The 27,140-nt window shown below is 36.1% G+C and overlaps 1 long non-coding RNA gene across 2 annotated transcripts in view; it reads left to right on the forward strand.

Annotated features, from left to right (window-relative positions):
- Positions 1-27,140, forward strand: part of LOC309624921 — a 999,471-nt gene that overhangs the window by 523,735 nt on the left and 448,596 nt on the right. The gene's annotated exons all lie outside the window — the stretch shown is intronic.

Here is a 27,140-nt window from a genome sequence, read left to right on the forward strand (position 1 = left end):
GAGGATGGGGCAGGGCTGCTGTCATTGCAGGGGTGTTGGGGACTTTGTGTGGACGACACAGGACTGAACCTGGCCCTGCAGAGGAGCGGAGGGACAGGAGCGGTGGACGTGTCAGGGGCAGAGTGGACGGGACTGTGGGGAGGAGAGGGAAGGAGGACTTGGGGACACAGCTGAGGTCCCCAGCTTGGAGGCTGAGAGAAGGATGACACTTCTGGGTGACACAGGGCACTTGGCAGAGGTGGCAGGTTCAGGGAGAAAAAGGATGCACTCATTTATTTTTCTTTTAGAATAATTAGATCTACAGAAAAGTTTTAAAACCAGTACAAAGAATTATTATAAACACTTCATCCAGCTTCCCCTAATTGTTGATAATGGTATAATTATCAAAACCAGGAAGTGAACACGGAAACAATACCATTAATTGAGCTACAGACTTCACTGAAATTTTGTCAGCCAATGTGCCGGGTTTTTGGTTCTCTGGGTTGAGGTGCTAACAGACAAACTTTGGTCTGAGGGGAGTAACATGTATAACGAGACCTTTGTTTTCTTTTTCCATCAATGCTCTGTACTTTGCTTTGTTGGCCTTTTTGGTGGATATGTTCTTTATACTATTTCTTTTTCAATCCCTTTGATGACATTTTATTTTACATATGTATACATATATATCCAGTATATATGAATATATCATATTGAATGGCATCTCTCCCTCCCCTCCACTGTCTCAGAATTGTTTTTACTTGCAAGACTTAAATCCCCTTACCTGTATTGTAAGAACTGTCTTAGAAGTGTCAGCTACCTAACATCACTACGCGCCCCCATGGCACTGTCTGCTCCATCAGCCCTGCAGGTAGAGGTACCAGCACAGAGTGAGGCCCTCAGAGCTAAGTCCTCCCAGCCGTGAGCCAAGTGTAAACGCCAAGCCCTGCTCCTGACTGTCCGCCCGTACAGAAGCATCTTGTTACACTTTCTGTTTTTGCCCTCCTGACACTTTCAGTTTCTCTATTTTTTTCTAAGCAATGGTATCTTGTGCTCTTTTTCTTTCTCTAGTGATTTTGAAGGAGACATTCTCTTCAAGCTCCTAGTGGTTCCCTTTAGATTGATGGAACTCTCCTGCAGGTTCTTACTGAAGGTCTCCATGCTGTCCCACCCAGGGGACTCCTGTGGCCTTCAGCCCACCTTCCTTCCCAATGATCTCTCCGTGGCACTTCCCAGGATGCTGCAGGTGTGCTGCTCCCCTTGCTGTGCCCCTCTCCTGCTTCACTCTGCAGGTTAGATTGCCTCGGGCCTTGGGCCTGGGATGGTTCCTCGTCTCTCTCTGCATCTGTCCCAGGTGACCTCCTTCATTTTATTGCTCTAAGTTCCATTCCCCATCCACATCTCCAGCTAATATATCTCTTCTGAGCTTCAGACTTGTGTAGTTGACTGCCCTCTGGAGAGCTCAGCTTGGATGTCCCACAGGGAACCCAAACCTAACAGGTTCCTGACTGCACACAGAATCCCCACTGCTCTCCTGGCCCTCACTCCGTGTGGCCATTCCTTTTTTCTCCTTCCCTTCACTCGCCACAGCCAAATCATCAGCAAATCCTGCAGATTCTCTCTATGTCTACGTATCACTCATTCACATCTCCCTGATTCCCCACCACCCACGAATAGCTCTCTTCGCTGAACAATTGCAAAAGCCTTCTGAATGATCTCATTCACCTTCCAAAGCAGCCTCTACTCAGACGGTGGACTGGGCTTCTGTAATTGAAAGCCAAATTATGTCACTTCCTTGCTTAAGGAAACATGGGCTTATCTGTTGAAGATGGGAGTGCAAAACATTACAGAACATAACGTGGGGCAATTGGGAATTTGTATCAAAATGACAAATGCACTTACCTTTTGATTCAGCAGTACCTTCTGGGAATTTGTCTCCTGCATGTGTTTGCACACATGGGAAGTGATATACATACAAACTTATCCTCAGCAGCACTGAAACAGCAAAGTATGGCAAACAACTCAAAAGCCCACCAGTAGGAAACTGGATACATAAGCTATGGTCTAGCCCCACAATAGAATTCCTTGAAGCAGCAAAAGAAACAAAGATTGAGGAAGCTCCCATATGCTGCTATGAAAATATCTCCAGAAAATCCTGTTGCATGAAAAAAGCAAGTTGAAAATAGTATTTCATAGTATGTCATCTTTTATATAAGAAAGAAGGAGAAAGAAGAATTTATGTTTGCTTGAGGTTGAGGTTGATGGGGTAGACAAGAACAGGGGTAGAAGTGGGATTCCTCATTGCATTCTGTGTTAAAGTGTTTTGATTTGATTTTTGAACCTTGTTGAATATACTATTGACACACAGGCCTCCCCTACACTAAGTGCTCAGTTCCCTGCCAACCTCAGTTCTCTCCCAACTTCAGGGCCCGCCTGAAATGCTCATCGCCCTACTTGTGCAGCTGGGTCTTCTCAGGTTTCAGGGTGCAGCTTACACGCCACCCAGAAAGGACCTTGCTGACCAAGCAGCACACAGGAGTTTGTCTTGTTTCATTATCTGCCCTTAATGCCCTGTGTGCTACATTCATGCAACATTCTGTACAGTTTGCAATTTCCTACTTTGTTGTTAGTTTGTTTATCTCTGCTACTCATCAGTTAGTCCAAGAGAGCAAATATCACTTCATCTCATTCAAAATCCCAGGCCTTCAATATGTTTCTTGAAGAAATGAAAGAACATGCTTAAGCCTGTATTTATCTGATCAAATTTTTCTAGCAAAGTCATGAACAAAATTACTTTTCTCCCCCATATTGATTGAAGAATTTTGCTCACTTTACCTTCTTTTGGTCTTTCAATCCCCCTTTGAAAGTTATATAACGGATAGTTAACATTTAAATATTCATTTAAAAGAAAAGAATTTTGAATTGTGCATGAAGCTTTGTTACCATATTTATAACATTTATTTATACCCAATCCATATGTTCAAACTGTTTCAATGTTTAACTGCCAACTCTTCTATGACTTTTTAGTTCTTGTTTTCATGGGGTTTTTTTCTATTTTCATGTTTCTATCACTCTGCTTGAATAATCCTTCTAAGATTTTTTTCACCCCTCAGGAAGTGTATGGAAGTGGTGGATTTTCTGAGACCTGGTAATGCTGCCTTTCCTTGTGACCCACAGGTTGTCTGAATTTTACATTCCCTCTTCCCCACCTATTCCTTCCAAGGCTCAGCAGACACTCCAGGGCATCTCCTGACATTGGCTAGCACAGAGTTTTTAGTTTCTTTCCTGTTAAAATTAAAAAATGTCACTAAGGTTTCTGTATTGTTCTTTTTGCATTAATATTATTTGAAAATAGGAAGCCTATCATAAATGTGGATTAAAATCTTGGCATTTGTAGCAACACGGATGGACCTAGAGATTATCATACTAAGTGAAGTAAGCCAGACAAAGACAAATATCATGTAATATAATTTATATGTGGTACCTAAAAAAATGATACAAATGAACTTATATACGAAACAGAAATAGACCCACAGACATAGAAAACAAACTTATGGTTAGCAAAGGGGAAAGGTCGGGAGGGATAAATTAGGAGTTTGGAATTAACATATATACACTACTATATATAAAATAGATAACCAGTAAGGACATACTGTATAGCACAGGGAAGTATACTCAATATTTTGTAATAACCTAAGGGAAAAAACCTGAAAAAGAATATATATATATATAAAACTGAATCACTTTACTGTACACCTGAAACTAACACAACATTGTAAATCAAGTATACTTCAATAAAAAAGATAGAATTAAAACAAAACAAAACAAAAAAATCTTGGGTTTTTGTTTGCTTGTTTTTGCTTTTGTTTTGTTCAGGAAACATTTTTCTTCTGCAATACCAGGAACTATTATTTTAACTGGCATGGGAGGGGATAGACATTATTAAGTTTTAATTCTAAGGAATTATTTTATAATTTAATTTTATAGGGTCTGAGTAAAGCATTAGCAATTAAATTTCCCAGTTTAAATTCGACCTAAGAGTCAACGTTGTGCAACTAGGCTGCTTTCTTGAAAATGAAGTAGGTCCAAGCTACATGCTTCCCAGGAATCTATATCACTTTAATTTTCATGGCACACTTGTGAGGTCTGCAATGTGAACACATAGCAGATCTAACTGTAAATCTGCTAGGATAATCTAGGAGTCAGGAGATCACCAAATCTTTTGATGATTTGCAAGACCCATTGCTCCCAGCTGATGCTGCAGAAGAAAAGTAAAGCTACCTTCTAAAGTGAGAGCTAAAAGTAGTATTGCTACCCCACTTTTACAACAAAAAAGAGGTAGCCTGACCTCAAATTGATGACATATTTTGAACCCATTGGAGAGCTGAGGTCACAGAGCAACTCACCAGCCCAAATCTAAGGAGAGTCAATGCCTGTGGGAAAGAGGAGATGCAAGTATTCACTCCTCTGGGGTCTATTCAACTGGACCCTGATAAGTTCAGCTAGAGTTGTTGACAAATTAGTTACCACCAAGTGCAGGCTGGTGAGACAGTGTGCAATCCCTGGGAGGCCATAGAAATTGGGAGGTTCAGGATCCATTTGTGGGCTCTTTCTCTGTTAACACTACCAGGCACTCACAGAAAAGATCAGAAGGAGACATGAAATGCCTGTTGTTGTGCGGTGAGTGAGAGGATGAACAACCCTGTGAGAAGGCAAGAAATACCACCTGAATCCTGCTCCATCAGCACCATGGAAAAGAGCCTTCATTTGTGGGCAGAAGGGCAACAAATGCTTCTTCTTTTTGAGAACTGGTGACAACTCATTGCATGTGTAGGAAGGGAATAGGGAATTGGGTGCCACCTAATTCAAGGGGTGAGGGGGGTGGGGCAAGAAAACCAAGAGGGCCACACACCTGAGACCCAGGGTCCCAGTGCAAGCCAATGACAGAGGCTTAATCAGAGTGACAGAGACTTCAAACCCCACCTTCCACTGCTATGATGACAACGTTTAGATAAAAAGTGACTGCAGAATGCTCCAGGAGAATGTGTGGAGAGACACTCTGTGAGTCAAAGTTCAAAAGGAAGATCTTAAACTCAGAATCAGACATTGCTATGGAAAAAAATTCTTCCCCTTATACGAAAGGAATCTTTACTGGAATTTGAAGCCTGGGTTGCACTGAGAGTAACCATAACAACGCCACATCTCAAACCAAGCCAAATCCTAACTAGATGAACTCAAATCCCCACACATGAAAGGTGTATCAAAATAAAAAATTGATTGGTAACTAGGCATGAAAACTGTTGTCCGACATAAGATAGTTAACTTTTGGTAAAATTTTTTGAGATAATGAAAAGGCAAGAAAACAACACTCAGAAGACATACAAAAATCATCAGAACCAGACTCAGATATGACACAGATGTTGGAACTATCTGATAGGTAATTTAGTATAATTATGATTAATATAGTAAAGGTGGAAACTATGCAAAATCAGATGAGTTATTTGAACAGAAAGATTGAAAGTACAAAAGAAAACTCATGGAAATACTAGAAATTAAAAAAAGAAAGCAGGATAAAGAAGCCTTCCATGGACTACTGATGCTGAGGAAATAATGAACTTGTAGACAGGTCAATAGAAATTTCCAAAAGTGAAGAGAGAAAGAGAGAGAGAGAGAAAGAAAAATAGGAAAGTACATCCAAAAGTTGGGACAATCAAACTTTCTAAAATATGTGCTATTGGAATCCCAGAAGAAGGGAGAGAAAATGGAGAAAGAAAAAAATATTTAAAAAATGGTAACCAAGAATTTTCCAAAATTAATCACAGACACCAAAACATAGATACAAGAAGCTCACAGAACCTCAAGAAGGATAAATATCAATGCACACACACATGCAAACACAGACATGTCCCTATTCATATCACACTCAAACTGCTGAAAACACAAGAAAAAGAGAAAATTTAAAAGGTAGCTGCAAAAAAAGAAACACTAAGTGTAAGGAACAAAGTAGAGAATTAGAACAAAGTCAAGAATGACAGCAGACTTCTCATCAGAAACAATGCAAGCTAGAAGACTATAGAGACATCTTTAAAGTGCTGGGAAAAATAACATTAACCCAGAATTCTATACACAGAGAAAATACCTTTCAAAAGTGAAGAAAAAAATAAAGACTTTCTCAAAACTGAGAGAATTTATTACTAACATGTTTGCACTGCAGAAGAAAAAAAGTGGTTAAGCAAAAGAATATGACAACGTATTTAAACATGGAATCTACACAGAAATGAGGAGTTCTGGAAATGGAATAACTTAAGGTAAATTAAAAATATACATATTTTTAAAATGTTTAATTGCGGTAAGAAATAGCTGTCTAAAGCAGGGTTGGGAAACTTTCTTTAAAGGGCCACATTGTACATGGCTTGTGGGTCCTATGATGTATGTTGAAATGACAGGTGACCCTTGAACAACACAGGTTTGAAGTGTGAGGGTCTCCTTATATGCAGATTTTTTTCAGTAGTAAATACTGCAGTATTACACTATCCATATGTTGAATCTATGGTTGAATCCATGGCTACAGAGGAACTACTTATACAGAGGACTGACTTCAAGTGGATAGATTTTCAACTGCATGGAGGGTCAGCACTCCGACCCCCACGTTGTTCAGGAATCAGCTGTACTTAGCTCTGCTGCTGAACTGAATCCATAAAAATTACATAAATAAGTGGTGTGATTACGTTACAATACAACTTCACTCACAATGACAGCCTTTAGCCTGTAGTTTGTCAAGCCCTGGTCTAAATCAAAGAATGGCAATGCAGTGTGTATTTGTAGCATATGCAAAAGCAAAAGGTATGACAGTAATATCGTGATGAATAGTGTGGGGGAATTGGTAATATACTGTTGTAAGGTCCTTTTACTATCCATGAAGCAGTATAATATTGTTTTAAGGTAGACTGATTAACTAAAGATAAAGCCTCAGACAATGCTGAAATTTTAAAGAGGTGTGAATAATAAATTATTAGAGATGATAAATTGAAATCATATAATGCTCTGAGTCAACAAGAGAGAAAAAGAGGAAGAGAAAAACAAAGAACAGATGGATCAAGTGGAAAATAGCAGACAGGGTAGATTTTAATCTCAAAACGCCAAGAATAATATTAAATGTGAAAAGTCTAAAACCACCAATTAAAATATAGTGATTGTCAGATTGGATATAAGATCAAGACCTAAGTGTATGCTGTTTTCTAGAAGCCCACCTTAAAAATAACTATTGATACATAGATAGTTAAAACTAAAAGAATGGAGAAAGATATACAAGTAGTACTGTTTAGGGAAAATACTAAACAACAAAAGCCAGAGTAGCTATATTACTATCAAGAAAAGTAGATTTCAGGAAATGGACAATTATCAGAAATATACAACACAAGTAGTTTTTTTTTCTGTTTATTTTTCTTTTTTTTCATTTTTTTGTTTTACTTTTTTTTTCATTTTTTCTCTCTCTTTTTACAACCCAAGCAGTTCTATATCTAATTTAAACATCAAATTCATAGTTTAAAATCTTCCAAAAAAGAAACACTAGGCCCATATGATTTCTCAGGGGTGAATTCTACCAAATATTTAAAGAAAAAAATACAAATTGTACAGAATTCTCTCCAGAATAAAAATATTATTGATTATTGTTGACTTCCAAACAGTTAATGAGGCCAGCATTAATTACCCTAATAACAAAATCAAAGATATTGCAAGAAACAAATGCTACTGATCAATATCCCATATGACTATAGATGCAAACTCCTCAACGAAATGCTAGAAAATCAAAACTAGCAATATATAAAAATAATATCTCACAGTCAAGTGGATTTCATCCCAATATACAAGATCAATATTAAAAAATCAATGAAAACACATTATTAATAGACTAAATAAAACAGTATTTGATCTTCTCAGTAGATATAGAAACAGCATTTGACAAATTAAACATCTGTAATATAGTCTGACTCCATTTTCAATGTTTAATGTTCACACTTTTCAAGCCTCACCATTTCCCCTTTCCCTTCTGACCCACATCCTGGAAAGCTGATAAGAAAGCCTGTGTGTTACCCCCATTGGTGTCAGTGGAAAGTCCAAACAATGCAAGTCCTGGCCTATAAGTGTGAATTCCCACCTCAGCCCTACACCCTAACCACCATAAAATCCCAAGCTACTTAAGGACTTGCTTGGGAATCTGCCCTGCTCTCCCCAGAAAGCCTCCATTATGTGATTAATAAACATTTTCATACTCTCTCAGTACATGTCTGGCATCATAAGTCTTGACATCTGAACCAAATTTTGGTTGGGATCCATCTCCTTTCTACAGTGTATCCACAATAACATCCATTCATGATAAAAACTAGGAATAAAAAGGATACTTCTTTAACCAGATAAAAACCATCATCAACAAATAAACAAAAAACAACAACAGCAAAAAACCCAGGAAGCATCACACTTAATGGTGAAAGAAAAAATGACTTTTCCCTTAGATTGGGTACAATGTTTGGATGGCCTCTCTCACCATTCCTAGTCAACACTAGAAGTCTTAGCAAATTAATAAAGCATCAAGAAGGGATAAGGTTGGAAAGAGGAATAAAACTCTCCCTTTTCATAGGTGACATGAACACATGCACAGAAAAATCCCAAGGAATCTAGAAGAAAGCACCTAAGATTAATAAATGAACTTACCAAGTTCACAGTACAAAAAGCCAACCTACAAAAAATCAGTTGTGTTTCTATATAATAGCAATGAATCATTGAAATTTGAAATTTGAAAGTTAATACCATGCACAATGGTACCAAAAAAATGAAAATATGAATCTAACAAAATATGTGCAGGATCTGCACTTTGAAAACTACAAAATGTTGATGAAAGCAATCAATCAAGACCTAAACAGATGGAAAGGTATACCATGTTCACGGGTTGGGAAGCTTAATATTATTTAGATATCAATTTTCCCAATTTGATCTATATATTCAATGCAATTACAAATGAAATTACAGTAAGTTTCTTGGGTAGATATTAACAAACTTATTTTAAAGTTTATATAAAAAGCAAAAGAACTGAAGTAGTTAATTCAATTTTGGAAGAAAAACATAGTTGGACTACTCATACTACCATATTTCAGATTACTATAAAAGTACAGTATTAAAAATAGTGGGTATTGGTAAAAAGGATAGACATATAGATAAATGAATGAGGATAAAGTTACCATCAATAAACCCAGACAAATATAATCATCTGATTCTTAAAAATGCAAAGGCAATTCAGTGTAGAAAAGATAGTCATCCACATATGGATTTTAGAAAAATTTTACGTCCATATGCAGAAAAATGCATCTTGACCCATATCTAACATCTTAAAAATAACTCCAAATGTACCAGAACTCTAAATATAAATCATAAAAAAGTATAAAAATTCTAGAAGAAAACAAAGGGAAAAAAATCTGTAGGTTCAACAAAGTGATTTTAGACACAACACCAAAAGCATGAGTCACAAAAGAAAAAAATAATTGGACTTTATTTTTATTTAAGAAAAAAATATTTATTTATTTATTTGGCTGCGCTGGGTCTTAGTTGTGGCACACAGGATCTTCGTTGTGGCATGTGGGCTCTTAGTTGTGGCATACGGGATCTAGTTCCCTGATCAGGGATCAAACCTGGACCCCCTGCACTGGGAGTACGGAGTCTTAACCACTGGACCACCAGGGAAGTCCCCATAGTTGGACTTTATTTTTTTAAAATCTTGCTCTATTAAATAAAGCTGTTCAGATATTGAAAATAAAAACACAGGGTTGGAGAAAATATTTGCCAATCACATTTCTGACAACAGACTTGTATTCAGAATACGAAGAACTCTAAAAACTCAACAATAAGAAAACAAACAATGTAAGTTGACCGAAGTTCTGAAGAAATATCTCACCAAAGAAGATGTGAGGGTGGCAAGTAAACATATAGACAGATGTGATGCTTAATATCTTTATCCATTAATGAAATTCAAATTACAATGAGCCCTCTGTATCCACAGGTTCAAGGAACAGTGGATGGAAAACACTACACAATCTGTGGTTGGTTGAATCCGCCAATGCGGAACTGAGAGCCAACTCTAAGGGATTTGAGCACACAGGGATTTTGGTATCCTTGAGGGTCCTGGGACCACTCCCCAGAGGATACCGAGGGATGACTGTAAAACCACACACACAAAAACATGGCTATACTTTGTGCTGACAAGGATGTGGAGCAACTGAAACCCATATACATTGTGGGTGGAAATGCAAAAATGTTGCAGCCACTTTGGGAAAGATGTGACAGATTTGTTAAATAACTTATAGAAATTTTCATTGAGAAAAATGTAGATTCACATGCAGTAGTAAGAAATAATGAGATGTCCCTTATATACTTGTAGGAGTTTCCAACAATGGTAACATTTTGCAAAACTGTAGTATCGTATCACAACTAGGATATTCACCTTGATACAAACCACTGATATTATTTAGATTTCCCATGTTGTACTCATTTGTTTGTGAGTGTATTAAATTTGATGGAATTTTATCACCCCTGTATGTTCTTTATCCACCACCATAGTCAATACAGTGAGGAATTACAACACAACAAGGATGCCTCCTGTCGACCTTTTAAAATCTACCTACTTTTGCACACCTTACTTCCATCCCTAAATTCTGGCAACAACTAATACATCTTCCACTTCTAAAATGTGTCATATCAAAGTTATATAAATGTAACCATATGACATGTAACCTTTTGGGATTGCTTTTTACACTCAGCATAATTTCCTAGAGTTTCTAAATTGTTGCAGGTGCCAATAGTCAATTCCTCTTTATTGGTGAGTAGTATTCCATGGTATGTTTGGACCACAGTTTATTTAATCATTCACCTGTTGAAGGTTATCTGGGATGATTCCAGTTTGTGGCTACTATAAATAAAACTGCTCTGACCATTAGTGGACAGGTTTTAATGTGAACACAAGTTTCCAGTTCTCTGGGATAAATGCCCAGGAGTGCAATTGCTGGGTCATATGGAAATTGCAAGTCTAGCATTCTGGGAAAACTGCCAAATGGTTTTCCAGAGTGGCTGTACCATTTACATTCTCACCAGCAAAGTCTGAGTGAAGCAGTTTCTTTGCATTCTCAAAGGCATTTGGCGGTATCACATTTGTTTTTTTTTTAATTTTAGACATTCTTATAGTTCTGTAGTGATACCTCACTGTGGTTTTAACTGGAATTTCCCTGATGGCTGGTGAGGCTGAGCATCTTTTCATGTGTTTCTTTGCTATGTGTACTGTATATCCTCTTGGGGGAAGTGTCTGTTCATATAGTTTGCTAATTCTAATTGGATTTTTTTTTTTTTTTACTGTTGAGTTTATATCTTCTAGCTACTAACCCTTTGATAGATACATGATTTGGAAATATTTTCTCGGTCTGTTGCTTGTATATTCATTCTGTTCTCAGGGGTATTTGCACAGCAAAGGTTTTTAATTTTGATAAGCTGTGAATTACCAGTTTTTTGGTGTCAATCTAAGAAAACTTTGCCTAGCCTCAGATTCTGAAGATTTTCTCCAATGTTTTTCCAAAACCTTTATAGTTAACATTTTACATTTAAGGCAATGAAGAATTTTGAGTTAATTTTTGTACAAGGTATTAGGTCTGGGTTTAGGTTAAGATTCATTCCCCACCCCCTGCCATGGATTTCCAATTGCTCCAACACCATTTGTTGAAAAGGTTATCCTTCCTCCATTGAGTTGCTTTTGCACTGTTGTGGAAAGTCAGGCCTATTATTTGGGGTCTGTTTCTGGGTTCTCTATCCTGTTCCATTGATTGATGTTCATCTCTCCCCAATAACATAATGTCTTGATTACTGTAGCTGTATAGTGAACCTTAACATCAAGTACAATGTTTCCTCCAACTTTATTCTTATTTTTTGAGATTTTTTTAAGCTAGTCTAAAACCTGTACCTTTTCGCATGAATTTTAGAATTGGTTGTTTATGTCTACAAAAATTCTTGCTAGGGTTTTTGTAGGAATTGCATTAAAGCTATAGATCAATTCTGGGAAAATTGACATTTTTTACTATGTTGAGTTTTCCAACCCATAAACATGATACATCTCTCCTTGTATGGAGGTTTTCTCTATTTTTTTCATCAGCATTTTGTAATTTTAGTCACATAGATATTACACAGGTTTTGTTAAGTGCATGCCTAACATTTCATTTTATTTGAAGTGATTGTCAATTTATTGTGGTTTCTACAATTGTTAGTATATAGAAATGTGATTGATATTTGTGGGTCCACCTTATAAACTGGGACAGTGATGAACTTACTTATTAGTTCTAGGAGTTTTCTTGTAGAATTCCTGGGATTTTTACATAGATAATCAGATCATTTACAAATAAGAATAATTGTATATCTTCCTTTCTGATCAGTATACTTCTTGTTTCTTTTTCTTGCCTTATTAAATGGCTAGAACCTTCCGTACTGTGGGAAATAAGAGTGGTCAGAGCTGATATCTTTGTCCTGTTCCTAATCCTAGGGGAGTTGGGAAGCATTAAGTATGATGTTAGCTACGGTTGCTGTTGTTTTCTGTAAATGCTCTTTATCAAGTTCAGACAATTCCTCCCAGCTATCAACTTGCTGAAAAAAATTTTTTTATCATGAATGAGAGACAGATTTTGTAAAATGTATTTTCTGCCTATCAATTGATAAGATCATATGATTTTTTTCCCTTTAGCTTGTTGACATGATGGATTGCATTGATTGATTTCAAATGTTGTACTAACACTGCATCCTAGAATAAATCCAATTTGGTCATGGTAAATAATTCTTTTTACACTCTGATAGATCCAGTTGCTAATTCTAAATTCATGGGAGACATTGGTCTCTAATTTTCTTTTCTTTTTATACTATTTTTGTCTGGTTTTGAAATCAGAGTAATACTGTCCTCATAAAATGAGTTGAGAAGTGCTCCTTCCTCTGTTATATTCTCAAATAGATTGCATAAAATTGGTTTATTTTTCTTCAAATAATTTTTAGAACTCTTCATAATTTTTATGAACCTGGAGATCTATTTTTCCACACATTCTAAATTGCAAATTCAATCCCTTTAATGATTTAGAGATATTCAGATTATCTATTTCATCTTGCATGAGTTTTTGCAGTTTGGGAATTTTATTTTGGAATTGTTCTATTTCTTCTATGTTTTTTAATTTATGAGTAATTGCTCAAACCATCCCATTGTTATCTTTTCAACAGCTGCAGACTATGTAGTGATATTCCCAGTTTCATTCCTAATATTGATGATTTGAGTTTTCTCTCTGTATTTCTGCCAGACTTTCTAGAGGTTCATCAATTTTATTGATTTTTTCCCCAAAGAACCAGCTATTTGTTTCATTTATTTTTCCTATTTTTTCCTGTCTGCAATTTCATTAATTTCTGTTCTTATCTTTATTATTTCCTTCCTTCTTCTTGCTTTGGATTTATTTTGATCTTATTTTCATAGTTCTTGAGGTAGGAAATTAGGTTATTTATTTAGACCTTTCTGCATTTCTAATGAAAACATTTAGCAGTATACATTTCTCTCTTAACATTGTTTTGGCTGCATCCCACATATTTTGGTATTATATATTTTTGATTTCATTCAGTTCTATGTGTTTTCAAATTTTCTTGGAGATTTCCCCTTTGACCCAGGACTTATTTAGAGTGTTGTTTACTTTCCACATGTATAGCTTTTCCTGTTGTCTTTCTACTATTAACTTCTACTTTGAGACTATTGTGGTTGTAGAACACACACTCGGTATGATATTTGGTGAGTGTGATTTTTGGCCCATCAGGTTTATCTTGGTGAAACTTCCAAGGGTGCTTGGGAAAAAATGTGTATTCTTCTGTTGATTGGTGGACTGTTCCGTGTGTCAGTTACATCCTATTTTTTGTGTTGTTCAGATCATATATATCCTTGTTGATTTCATAGTAGGTGGGTGTGGGTGTTGAAATCTCCAACTGTAATTGTAGATTTGTCTGTTTCTCCTGGCATCTATCAGTTTTTGCTTCATGTACTGCGAAGCTCTGTGGTTTGGCTATTACACATTTAGGATCATTATGTCTTTCTGGTGGATTATTAATCCACCTTTTATCATTGTGGGATGTCCTTCTCTGCCTCTGGCAGTTTTCTTTGCTCTGGAGTTCTCTTTATTAGATATGAACCTAGACAATCCTGCTTTTAAAAAATAATGTTTACGTGGCATATCTTTCTCTCTCCTTTCAATCTACATATGTCATTGAATTTAAAGTGAGTTTCTCATATAAAGTTTATAGTTGGGCCCTGTTTTTTTCTTAATCCACTCTGCTGCTCTCTGTCTGTTCATTGTATTTCTATATAAGGTATTTATTGACATGTTAGATATTAAGTCTGCCTCATTTAAAATTAATTAATTTTTGGCTGCATTGGGTCTTTGTTGCTGCCGGTGGGCTTTCCCTAGTTGCGGCAAGTGGGGGCTGCTCTTCGTTGTGGTGCACGGGCTTCTCATTGTGGTGGCTTCCTTTATTGCGGAGCACAGGCCCTAGGTGCATGGGCTTCAGTAGTTGTGGCGCACAGGCTCAGTAGTTGTGCACTGGGCTTAGTTGCTCTGCGGCATGTGAGATCTTCCCAGACCAGGGCTTGAACCTGTGTCCCCTACATTGGCAGGTGGATTTTTAACCACTGTGCCACCAGAGAGGTCCTTAAGTCTGCCTTTAAAATTTTTTTTTCTGTTTGTTTCTTCTGGTTCTCATTCCTCTGCCTCTTTTCCTGCCTTCCTGTGAATTATTTGAACACTTTTTAGGATTCTACTTTGATTTACTTGTAGTGCTTTTGGGTGTATCATTTTATATATTTTTCATTCTAGTTGCTCTGGGTTGGTACTACTATACAGGTACATGACTTATCATAGCTACTGGTATCACTATTTTACCACTTAGTGTTACATGTGGAAACCTTGGTTCCATTTAGGCACCTTACTGCCCCATTTTTAAACACCATTGTCTGGAGTGTCAGATAGTGTTACAGTTTTGTTTTAATCATTAAATATGATTTATAAAACTCATTAGGAAAAGGAAAACATACCTATATTTTTCTTTTTACCATTGTTCCTTCATTTATCATTTCCTTCCTTTTGAAGAACTTGCTTTAGCCACTCTTTAAGGATAGGTCTGCTAGCACCAAATTCTTATTGTTTTCCCTCATCTGACAATGTTTTCATTTTCTCTTTATTCTTAAAGAATAGCTTCACTAGATACAGAATTCTTGGTTGACAGATCTTTTCTTTCACCACTTGAAAAATATTGTACTACTTCCTTCTGCCTCCATGATTTGGGTTCTGATAAGAATTCTGTTGATATTTAAGTTAATGTTTCCTTAGTGGTAAGGTATTGTTTCCCTTTGCTTGCTTTCCGGATCTTTCTCTTTATCTTTGGTTTACAAAACTTCATTATGATGTATCTTGAAATGATTCTTTGGGTTTATCTTATTTGGGTGTTCTTAGCCTTTTTGAGCTGTAGGTTTGTGTCTTTTGCCAAATCAGAGAAATCTTCAGCCATTATTTTTTCAGATATTCTTTCTGCCCCATTATCTTTCTCTTCTCCTTTTGGGACTTTGATGATATGATTGTTGGATCCTATGTTATTTTCTCACAGATCTCTGAGGCTCTGTTCATTTCTTTCCATATATTTTCTCTTTGTTGCTCAGATTGGCTGAATTTTATTGATACATTTTCAAGTTAACTGATTCTATCCTCTGTAATTTCCATTCTATTATTGAGCTTATCCAGTGAGTTATTTTTTTCTCTTACTTGTATTTTTCAGTTCTATAATTTCCACTTGGTTATTTTTGTAGCTTTTGTTTCTGTGCTGAAAATTTCTATTTTTTTCATTTGTTTCAAGGGAATTTGTAACTGATTATTGAAACATTTTTATGACAACTGCTTTAAAAATCCTTGTCAACTAATTTCAAGGTCTGATTCATCTTGCTGGTGTTGGTTGATTGTCTTTTCTCATTCAAGGTGGTCCTTAGTATGACAGGTGACCTTCAACTCTATGCTGGCTATTTTGTCTATTAGATTAGGGGGCTGAGTTCTATTTAAATCTTTTAATTTAGCTTGCTGTCACCCTTTGCATGTTTAGTGTGTGGTTCTTATCCAAATTTTGTGGGTTGTAGTTCGAATGGCAGTTTCACATTCAGAAACTTAGCAGTGTTATTTTCCTCTTTTTGGTTTATCTGGTGCCATGCGGATCTCAGTGTTGTCTTTCAGTGCTGCCTGCAGGGCAGAAAAGGTCTCCCCAGGTGGGACATGTAAGCATTTCTTGGCAAGGGAGGGCAGTTCCACATTTGCATGCCTTATACACTTCCTTGGTGTCTCTGGGTGAGGGAAACAGTCTTGCACCCACAGGGACAAAGAGGCTTCAAGGACCAGATCGCTTGCTGTGACTGGGCCCTGTTTATTTTTTCCGTGTGTCTGTCCCAGGTCTAGATTGGGGAGGAGAATTGGGCAATTTTGTATAAAATTAATCATACACCTGCTCTATGACCCAGAGTCCTACCCTTATGTATTTATCCAAGAGAAATGAATATGTATGTTCACACAAAAGCCTGTATGTGAATGTCCTTGACATGATGAATGGATATTTAATCTATGATATGTCCATCTAATAGAATACTTTTCAGCAACAAAAATAAGCAAATTATTCATGCGTGCCAAATTACAGATGACTCTTAAAAGCATTTGCTAAGTGAAATAAGAAAGATCCAAAAGAAGACCTATTGTGTAATTCAATTTATATAACACTGGAAAAGACAAAATTATAGAAAGGAAAGCAGATCAGAGGTTGTTTTGCATTGGAAGAGGGTTTATATAAAAGGGTAGTACGGGGAGCTTTTGGGATGACGGAACTGTTTGATATGAGATGGTTGAAGTGAAATTGTGCTGGTTGATATATGACCCTATTCATTTGTCAAAATCCATAGAACATTTTACCACAAAGTGAATTTTATTGATATAATATTTTAAAATCAACCAGGATGTGGGAGAAAGTTTGAATCTTGACTGTGATGAATGAATCAAGCTACACTACCAATGAATCACATAAGCACACAGAAAGGATGAGGAATAAAAGACTATACCTAAGTTCAAAAATCTAGTTTTGACTGCATATGGTAAGGCTAAATACAAAAATAGCAATGAGCAATCATTGTACTTTTGTTGATATATTTGTTTCCCAGAAGGGGTTGAATTAAGAATTTTGAAACTACTTGTTTTGTGTGTACTAGTGTTGGACAAATAAGTAAATATGTTGTAGAGAATGAAAGCAAAGTTTCTCACTGTGGGAGAAAGAAGTTACAAATAAGGTAAGGAGAGGAGGAAGTCTAGAATGATGCTGTGTTGAAGTTGGAGGATCAATATGGACACATGAAGATATATATACATTCATATATATGTAAATAGATAAATAAATAAGTATAGGTATATAAATGTGTATACACAAGATAGTATACATACACGTATTCCCTAGCCCCATCCACTGAGAGGAAATGGATGCTATGTGACCCAGTAACAAAGAGCATACCTTGTATCTAGGAGGTCTTGGTTTCTAAACCACTTTTGTTCTCCAACAAAAGGAGAATGTTGGTCTTTGGAGATGTGGTTGACTCCAAACCTGTGGCAGGGAAAATACATGATGAGCCTGGGTCATCTTGTAGTGCCAATAAGTAAATGATAAAATAAAACAACATAAGCAAACAAAACAAAAACATAAAAGGATGGGGGGTATATAAAAGAGTACAGGTGCAAACCTGAAAGAGCTCTAAATGTCCAAAGAACAATGACCAATTATAAATAACTATAGTATTAGAATATAACCCAAATGATAAAATAAATACCCATAAATCTGTGCTGATATAAACATATATCTAAATAAATAAATAAATAGGAAAGAAATACCTCTTATTTACATAAGAATTCCAATTATAAAAATGCAGAAGAAATTGGGGAATATAAAAAAATCACCATTGTAAGTCAAAAAGAGAAAAACAAATATCGTATATTAATGCATGTATGTGGAAACTAGAAAAATGGTACAGATGAGCCGGTTTGCAGGGCAGAAGTTGAGACACAAATGTAGAGAACAGACATATGGACACCAAGGGGGGAAAACTGCAGTGGGGTGGGAATGGTGGTGTGCTGAATTGGGCGACTGGGATTGACATGTATACACTGATGTGTATAAAATTGATGACTAATAAGAACCTGCAGTATAAACAAACAAACAAAACAACTAATACTAAACTTTCATTGGGTTATTTGTATGGAAATATGTTAATATAAATGTTTCAAACATTACATGAAATTTCTAAAAATCTTATATGTTCTGGTATAATGTTATAAGTCATAATTCTAGTTATTACTTTAAAATGTATATCTCAGAAATAACTAAATTTCCTTGTCAATTTCACTATTATGAACTTTCATCAAATCTTTAACTGTGGTCATTTTTAAGTCTTTTGTCATTTACAGACAGTTCTGGGTGTACTCTGATGCTTTTGCAAATATGTTCCTGTAAAAGGGGTTCATCTTCAAGGAATTCATAGAAAAGACTCTGATAAGTACAGGTTTCTGGTAACTGTACTGCTGAACTGAATGAATAAGCATTTTCAGAACTCTAATGAAAAACTGATGAACTCATAAAAGTGCTAACAAAAGATCAAGATAAAAAAAAAATTAATTACATGGGACTGAGTGAACTGATGAGGATGATTATAATTTTTGTGACTTTCTGTTTGAATTAAAAAAAAAATCCCACAAGGACTCAGAGGCAAAGAATATACAAATCAATTTTCACTGCAAAGTAAAGGAGCTGTTACAGTGGAGGATTACTGGACTGAATGTCAATATTATGACATAGTATGAGTGTGTTTCGTGTTTGGTAATTGCAACATTTTTGCTTTTGTTGTGGTCATCCATTTACAATGCTTGATGTCAGTCTATTTATCTCTTGTAAAAATAAAATACAGTGTGTGTGTGTGTGAAAAAAAATGTAAACAATGCTTGATAGGATAATGAGATTAGAGATGGTCTTTTAAATTTTTCATTGTTATGCTAATACAATACCTTTACAAAACCTAAAAATCTTGAAACAACACATTTTTTTAAAATTGTGGTAAAATACACAAAACAGAAAATTTATCATTTCAACCATTTTAAAGTGGACAGTTCAGTGATATTATGTCAACAAATTTTTAAAACTTTCAGATGGCACCTGAATAAAATATGTGTTGTCCATTGGTGATTTTAATATATCTGGTATATAACTAAAGTCACCACAAAACTTTTTCTGGGAAATTGGCAGATCATAAACATAAAAAATTTATTTTGCTTTATATTAAACCTTATTGTTTTACTGTTTCAAAATTCAAATTTACTCACACACACACACAAAATCACCATTACCACAGTGAAGGAAACCATCAACAAAATAAAAGGGCAACCTACTGAATGGGAGAAGATATTTGCAAATGGTATATCCAACAAGGGGTTAATATCCAAATTATATTTTAAAAATCATACAACTCAATATCCAAAAACAAACAATCCAACTGAAAAATGGGCAGAGGACTTGAACAGACATTTCTCCAAAGAAGACATACAAATGGCCAACAGGCACATGAAAAGATGCTCAATATCACTAATCATGAGGGAAATGCAAATCAAAACCACAGTGAGGTATTGCCTCACACCTGTCAGAATGTCTGTCATCAAAAAGACAAGAAATTACAAGTGTTGCTGAGGATGTGGACTGTTGGTGGGAATGTAAATTGGTGCAGCCACTATGGAAAACAGTATGGAGTTTCCTCAAAAATTAGAAACAGAACTATTGTAAGATCCAGCAATTCCACTTCTGGGTGTTTACCCAAAGGAAAAAAAACACTGATTTGAAAATATATATGCACCCCTATGTTCATTGCAACAAAATTTACAATAGCCAAGGCACAGAAGCAACCAAAGTGTCCATCAACAGATGAATGGATAAAGAAGATGTGGTGTATATATAAAATGCAATATTACTCAACCATACAAGAATGAAATCCTGCCATTTGCCAAGAACATGCTAAGTGAAATAAGTCAGACAGAGAAGGACAAATACTGTATGATTTCACTTACATGTAGAATCTATAAAACAAACAAACAAAACAAACCAAAAATAGACTTATAGATACAGAGAACAAACTGGTGGTTGCCAGAGTGGGATGGGTGGGTGAAATAGTTGAAGGGGATTAAGAGGTACAAACTTCCAGTTATAAAATACATGGGGATGTAATATACAGCATAAGGATAAGTCAATAATGCTGTAATAATTTGATATGGTGACAGATGATTACTAGACTTGTGGTGACCATTTTGTAGTGTGTATTTAAATGTCAAATCACTATGTTGTACACCTGAAACTAACATAATATTATACATCAAGTCTACTTCAATTAAAAAATCACTAGCAGAACGCTACAGATATAATCGCCACAGGCAAGGTCCACTGATGAATGGTAAATAGTGGGAAAATTTTAAGCAAAATGTATATAATTTTCTAAGTATATTCCCCCAAATATCTATTAATTACAAAGAGGAAAATAGTAAGTTTACACTGGAGAACTCTGGCAGACACCATCTGAGTCGTGTGATAAAAGTTAACATACGCAGTAATAAATAATTGACATCATGTATCCCCGCCTATGATGTATTAGAAGGACTCACTGCTTGGTGGTATCCTTCCCAATTATTAATAAACTCAATCTAATCATGAGATGACATTAGAAGAATAGAAATGGAGGTACTTTCTACAAAAATACCTGCCTAGTATTTTCCCAAAATGTCAAAGTTCTAGGTTCTAAAGAACAAGGCAGGATTGACAAATGATCATGAATTGGAGAAGACATGACAACTCAATGCAATATGATATCCTGGATGCATCTGGAACAGGAAGACATTAGAAGAAAAACTGATCAAATTCAATTAAATTCTGTACTTTAGTTACCACTTTTTACCAATGCTAATTTCTTAATTTTGGTAAATGTTGTATGGTTATGTAAGTTGTTTACATAAAAGGAAGCTGGATGATGGGTAAACTATAACTGTCTACTGTTTTTACAACTCTGAGTCTAAAATTATCTTTAAAATGCTATTAGGTCACTTCCTGTGGATGATAGGGAAAAAACTAATTATCTGGAAACCTAGGTAAATACAAAGAAAAAAAATTATTCATTCTGCCTTCCTTATATCAACTATACCCCTGGGTAATCAAGCAGGAAATGAGGGAAATGTTTCCTTATAGAAGTCTTCTAACACATAAAAACAAGACTTCCACTTTCTGGTTGGTCTTGCATGTAATGAGCTTGGAAGTCATGATTCCCACCTTCACAGCAAGAAAAAAACTGAAAACCAACAACTATTCTTTGTTCCATCAGAGAAGTGATGTCCCAGGGCAAATGGTTACACCCCAAATACAGACAGACAGGCAGATATAGAGACTTACAGTTTAGCAGAGCAGAAACTCAAGAGCATAAACTGTCCTTGGAGCCAGCACTAGGGTAGAAAATTCTCATCGCTGAAATGTTGGAAGCTTAGTGTGGACAAGCTTGAGAGTTAAAAACTCCTGGAGGGCTCAGTCTTAGACTGGAGGAGGCACATTTTCATGAGTTTTACCTCTGGGAAAACTACTAGGTTCTCACAGTGAGAATAAAAAAAAAAAAATCCCCTTGTACTCCCAGCAGGGGGAGGGGAAAGGAACCATTCTGAAACATGCTCAGAACATTCTGTTCTTCTTAACAAGGGCTTCCTTCAAGGAAAACTATTTTACCAGAGCCTAACTGATTTGAGGAATGGAAATAACCAACAGCAGCCCTCTCTATCCTTTCTGTCTCACCTAACAGGGTAACAACAGAGAGACACTTGTGAAGGTCACAGTCTAAGGGCACAAGCTCACTAAAAGACTGAGATGTAATTATAGTACTATATAACACTTGCTTCACACCTTGCCACCACATCAACGGGGGTCCTGTATGATAACAGGGATTACAACAAAAAACTGCATATCATAGACCTTATTTAAGAAGAAGTCTCTATGGAAACCCAAAGACAGCAGGGAAGAAAAAAACAAGGAAACTTAAGGAAATTGTAGCCTCTGAAACCTATAGCAAACAGTAAACACAACTCCTAGGCTGATAAACATAAAACTTCACACAAAGGCCTACTTACCTCTGTTCATTTTACCCAGTATACCACGTCTGGCTTTCAACAAAAATTACAAGGCATGCTAAAAGACAAAGCACATTATTTGAAGAGTCAGAGCAAGCATCAGAACCAGATTCAGATATGGTAGAGATATTGGAATTATTAGACCAAGAATTTGAAACAACTATGATTAATATGCTAAGATCTCTAAAGGAAAAAGTGGATAGCATGCAAGAACAGATGGGTAATGTAAGCAGAGAGATGGAAATTCTAAGAAAGAATCAAAAGGAAATGCTAGAAATTAAAAGGTAAGTGTAACAGAAATGAAGAATGTCGTTGAGGGGCCCATCATGGCTGAAGAAAGAATCAGTGAGTTTGAAAAAAAGTCACTGGGAACTTTAAAAGCTGAAATGCAAGAGAAAAGGGGATAAAAAAGGTGGAACAGAATGCCTAAAAACTGTGGGACAATTATAACATGTGTGACATATGCAGAATAGGAATACCAGAAGGAGAAGAAAGAGAGAAAGGAATAAAGGGAAAAAAATATTAATAACAGATGCTGAAACACAGATCCAGTAAGCTCAGAGAATTTAAAGAAAGGTAAATACCAGAATATCTACATCAAGTCATATCATAACCAAACTGCAGAAATTTGAAGACAAAGAGAAATCTTTAAAGAGGTCAGATATTTAAACAAACAAACAAACAAACAGAAAAACCTTATCCATGGAAGAACTAAGAATTACATCTGACTTCTGACTTCTACTTAGAAATCATGTGAACGAGAAGAGAGTGGAGTGAAATATTTAAGGTGTTGAAAGAAAAAAAGAAAAAAACCACCAACCTAAAATTCTGTAACCAGAGTCATTATCTTTCAGAAGTTAAGAGAGAAATAAAGGCTTCTTCAGACAAACAAAAATTGAGGTAATTTGCTTTGAAAGAAATGTTTAAAGGAGTTTTTTTTAGAAGAAAGGAAAATGATAGAGGTCAGAAACTTGGATCTACATAAACAAAGAATATTAGAGAAGGAAAAAAATAAAGATAAAATAAAATATTTTATTTTTCTTGTTCTCAGTTGATATAACAGATGACAGTTTAATGTAATAATAATAACAATGGATTGTGCAATTACAGCAAATTATAAGTAAATGAAGGACAATTCATTTTTATATGCAATTTTATAAGAGATAAGAGGGAGGAATTGTGAATAGTTTCAGACCCTTGAGGTGATATAGTGTATTTGAGGGTGAAATTGGATTAGTCGTGTGTGTTGTGACATCTAGGGCAACCACCAGAAAACATTAAATTGATATGCTAAGAGAGAACAAAATTGTATAAAATGCTCAATTAAAACTGGAGGAGGCAGAAAAAGAGTGTAAGATTAAAATAAAGGCAATAAATAGAAAACGGTAACAAATATGGTAGACATTAATCCAAATATATTAATAATCACTTTAAACCTCAATAGTCTGAACACACCAATTAGTAGAGTATCAGAGTGGATAAAAGAAGTAAGACCTAACTATATGTTGTCAACAAGAAACCCATTTTATTTTATTCTCTTTTTTTTGATGTGGACAATTTTTAAAGTCTTTATTGAATTTGTTACAATGTTACTTGTTTTTTTTAAGTTTTGGTTTTTTGGCCACAAGGCATGTGGGATCTTAGGTCCCCAACCAGGGATTGAAACTGCACCCCTTGCACTGGAAGACAAAGTCTTAACCACTGGACTGCCAGGGAAGTCCCAAGAAGCCCATTTTAAAAATAAAGACACCGATAGATTAAACATAAAGGGTTACGGAAAGATATACTATGCTAGCACTAATCAAAAGAAAGCTGGAGTAGCTATATTAATTTCAGACAAAGCAAAGACAATTACCAGGAATAAAAAGAGGCATTACATCATGATAAATGTATTAATTCACCAAGATGACATCATGATCCTTAGTGTTCATGTGTCTAACAACAGTGTCAAAATACATGAGGCAAAACCTGATAGAACTACCAGGAGAAATAGATGAATCCACTATTCTCATTGGAGACTTCAACACCCCTCTCTCAGCAATTGACAGATCCAGCAGGCAGAAAATCAGTAAGGAGGTGGTTGAATTGAAAAGCATCATCAATCAGGTAGATATAACTGACATTTCTAGAGTACTTCATGTAACAAGAGCAGATTACACAATCTCCACAAGATAGAACATTTCCCAAGACCACATTCTGGGATATAAAACACACCTTAACAAATTTAAAGAAACAATAAAAACACCATGACAAAATAAGTATATTAGGTTTTTGCAACACTCAATCAATTAAGAGGTCTTGGCACTCAGTATCATTCATTGGTGATCAAAAGAGTGCAAACCAGGCACCATGTGCTTCCTGGCAAAAGGTCACAGCACAGCCTGTAGTCCTGTCAATGGGGTTGAACCTCAGTCTGATGGAGCCTCTGGATTCAGCTGCTAGTTTGCAGAAAATAAGGCAAATAAGGCAGGGCAAACACGCTGAGCTGCACAGTGAGTCTGAAATTCAGGCAATAGGGAACTCTACAGGTGAAAGAGCTCAGATTCTTCAATTCTTCAACAGATAAATTGAAGAAAGAAAGAAAAGAAAAAAAAAAGAAAGAGAAAATAAAGAAAGGAAGGAAGGAAGGGACGGATACATGATTTCTAGCTTGAAAGAGAATACACAGTTGGATGGTAAAACCTTTCTAGCTTGAAAGGATACACAGTTGGATGGTAAAACCATGAAGTAATGCAAGGAAGTGCCTATTACAAAAGTCAACATCATTGCATTTAGAGGAAGGAGGGGCATGGCTTGGATGAGGTATGGGGAAGGGCTTTTGAGGTTACTGCAAAGTTCTGGTCTTGACCTGGGTGGTTGTTACTAGGGCACTTGCCTTATAATCGTAATTCACTAAGCTCAGCATGGGTTTTGGTCTAGTTTCCTGTTTAACCTTAAAATTAAAAGATAAATAATAAACAAACTAATATATACATAAATCCAAGGAAAAACAAGTTAACGAATGTTTGGTGGAACTTAAGGGCAGAAAGTGCACATTGCGGAGGAGATGGGGTCTACTCCTTCCTGCCTCTGTTCCTTTCTGCACAGACTACATCCTCCCTGGCCGTCAGCAGCCATGGCCCCAAGCAGTAGGTTTCCCTGACCGTCCAGCTCTAACATTAACTATGTCTGTCACCCTTGGACAGGTGGCAAGAGAGAGAATCTGGTTGGGTTAGCCAGTCCCCACTGTGTTTCTCCCTGGATTAGGAGTCCCACAGCTGAGCAAAGAACGGAGGCCAGGTACAGCCATGCTTCCCCCTTCTAAGCTGTCTGTAGGGCAGAGTCCAGGAGAAAGGAGGGAGGCCAGGGAGAGTTCTGGTCATTTCCAGTGTGGTCGTGTCTCTCACTGAGTGTGTTTTATGGTTTTCTCCTCTTGTGAGATTCTGGCTTTTTTATATATATTACTGAATTAATTTTTTTCTCTATTTTCCCCCCACTATTCTAACAATTTATTTGTTTACCGTTTGGGTGTGCAGGCTCATTTTGTGGTTGTGGTTGTATTCAGATAGGATTTGTAGTATGCTTTCTTCTACTTAGTATGTTTTGTAAGTATTTTCCATATTGCTATTTTAATCTTCATAATTTGGAAAAGGGCTTATGCCTTTATTTATTTATTTTAAAATAAATTTTTTATTGGAGTATAGTTACTTTACAATGTTGTGTTAGTTTCTTGCTGTACAGCAAAGTGAATCAGACATACATATAAATTTATCCACTCTTTTTAGATTTCCTCCCCATTTAGGCCACCAAAGAAGACTGAGTAGAGTTCCCTGTGCTATACAGTAAGTTCTCATTAGTTATCTATTTTATATGTAGTAGTGTATATATGTCAGTCCCAATGTCCCAGTTCATCCCACCCCACCCCCTTTCCTTGGTAACCATAAGTTTGTTCTCTACATCTATGATTCTACTTCTGCTTTGCAAGTAAGTTCATCTCTACCATTTTTCTAGATTTCACATATAAGTGATATTACACAATATTTGTTTTTCTTTTTCTGACTGACTTCACTCTGTATGACAATCTCTAGGTCCATCCACGTCTCTGCAAATGGCACTGTTTCATTCCTTTTTATGGCTTAGTAATATTCCATTGTATATATGTACCACATCTTCTTTATCCATTCCTCTGTTGATGGACATTTAGGTTGCTTCCATGTCCTGGCTATTGTAAATCATGCTGCAGTGAATATCAGGGTGCATGCCTCTTTTTGAATTATGGTTTTCTCTGGATATATGCCTAGAAGTGGATTGCTGGATCATATGGTAGTTCTATTTTTCATTTTTTAAGGAACCACCATACTGTTCTCCATAGTGGCTGTACCAGTTTACATTCCCACCAACAGTGCAGGAGGCTTCCCTTTTCTCCACACCCTCTCCAGCATTTATTGTTTGTAGATTTTTTGATGATGGCCATTCTGACTGGTGTGAGGTGATACCTCATTGGAGTTTTGATTTGAATTTCTCTAATAATTAGTGATGTTGAGCATTTTTTCATGTGTTTGTTGGCCATCGGTACATCTTCTTTGGAGAAATGTCTATTATGGTCTTCTGCTCATTTTTTGATTGGGTTGTTTGTTTTTTTGATATTGAGCTGCACATGTTGTTTGTATATTTTGTAGATTAATCCCTTGTCAGTTGCTTCCTTTGCAAATATTTTCTCCTATTCTGAGGGTTGTCTTTTCATTTTGTTTATGGTTTCCTTTGCTGTGCAAAAGCTTTTAAGTTTAATTAGGTTCCATTTGTTTATTTTTGTTTTTATTTCCATTACTCTAGGTGGTGGATCTAAAAAGATCTTGCTGTGATTTATGTCATAGAGTG

The sequence above is a fragment of the Balaenoptera borealis genome, assembly GCF_965194805.1.
Source record: "Balaenoptera borealis genome assembly, chromosome: 3".
In the NCBI taxonomy this organism is placed as follows: domain Eukaryota; kingdom Metazoa; phylum Chordata; class Mammalia; order Artiodactyla; family Balaenopteridae; genus Balaenoptera; species Balaenoptera borealis.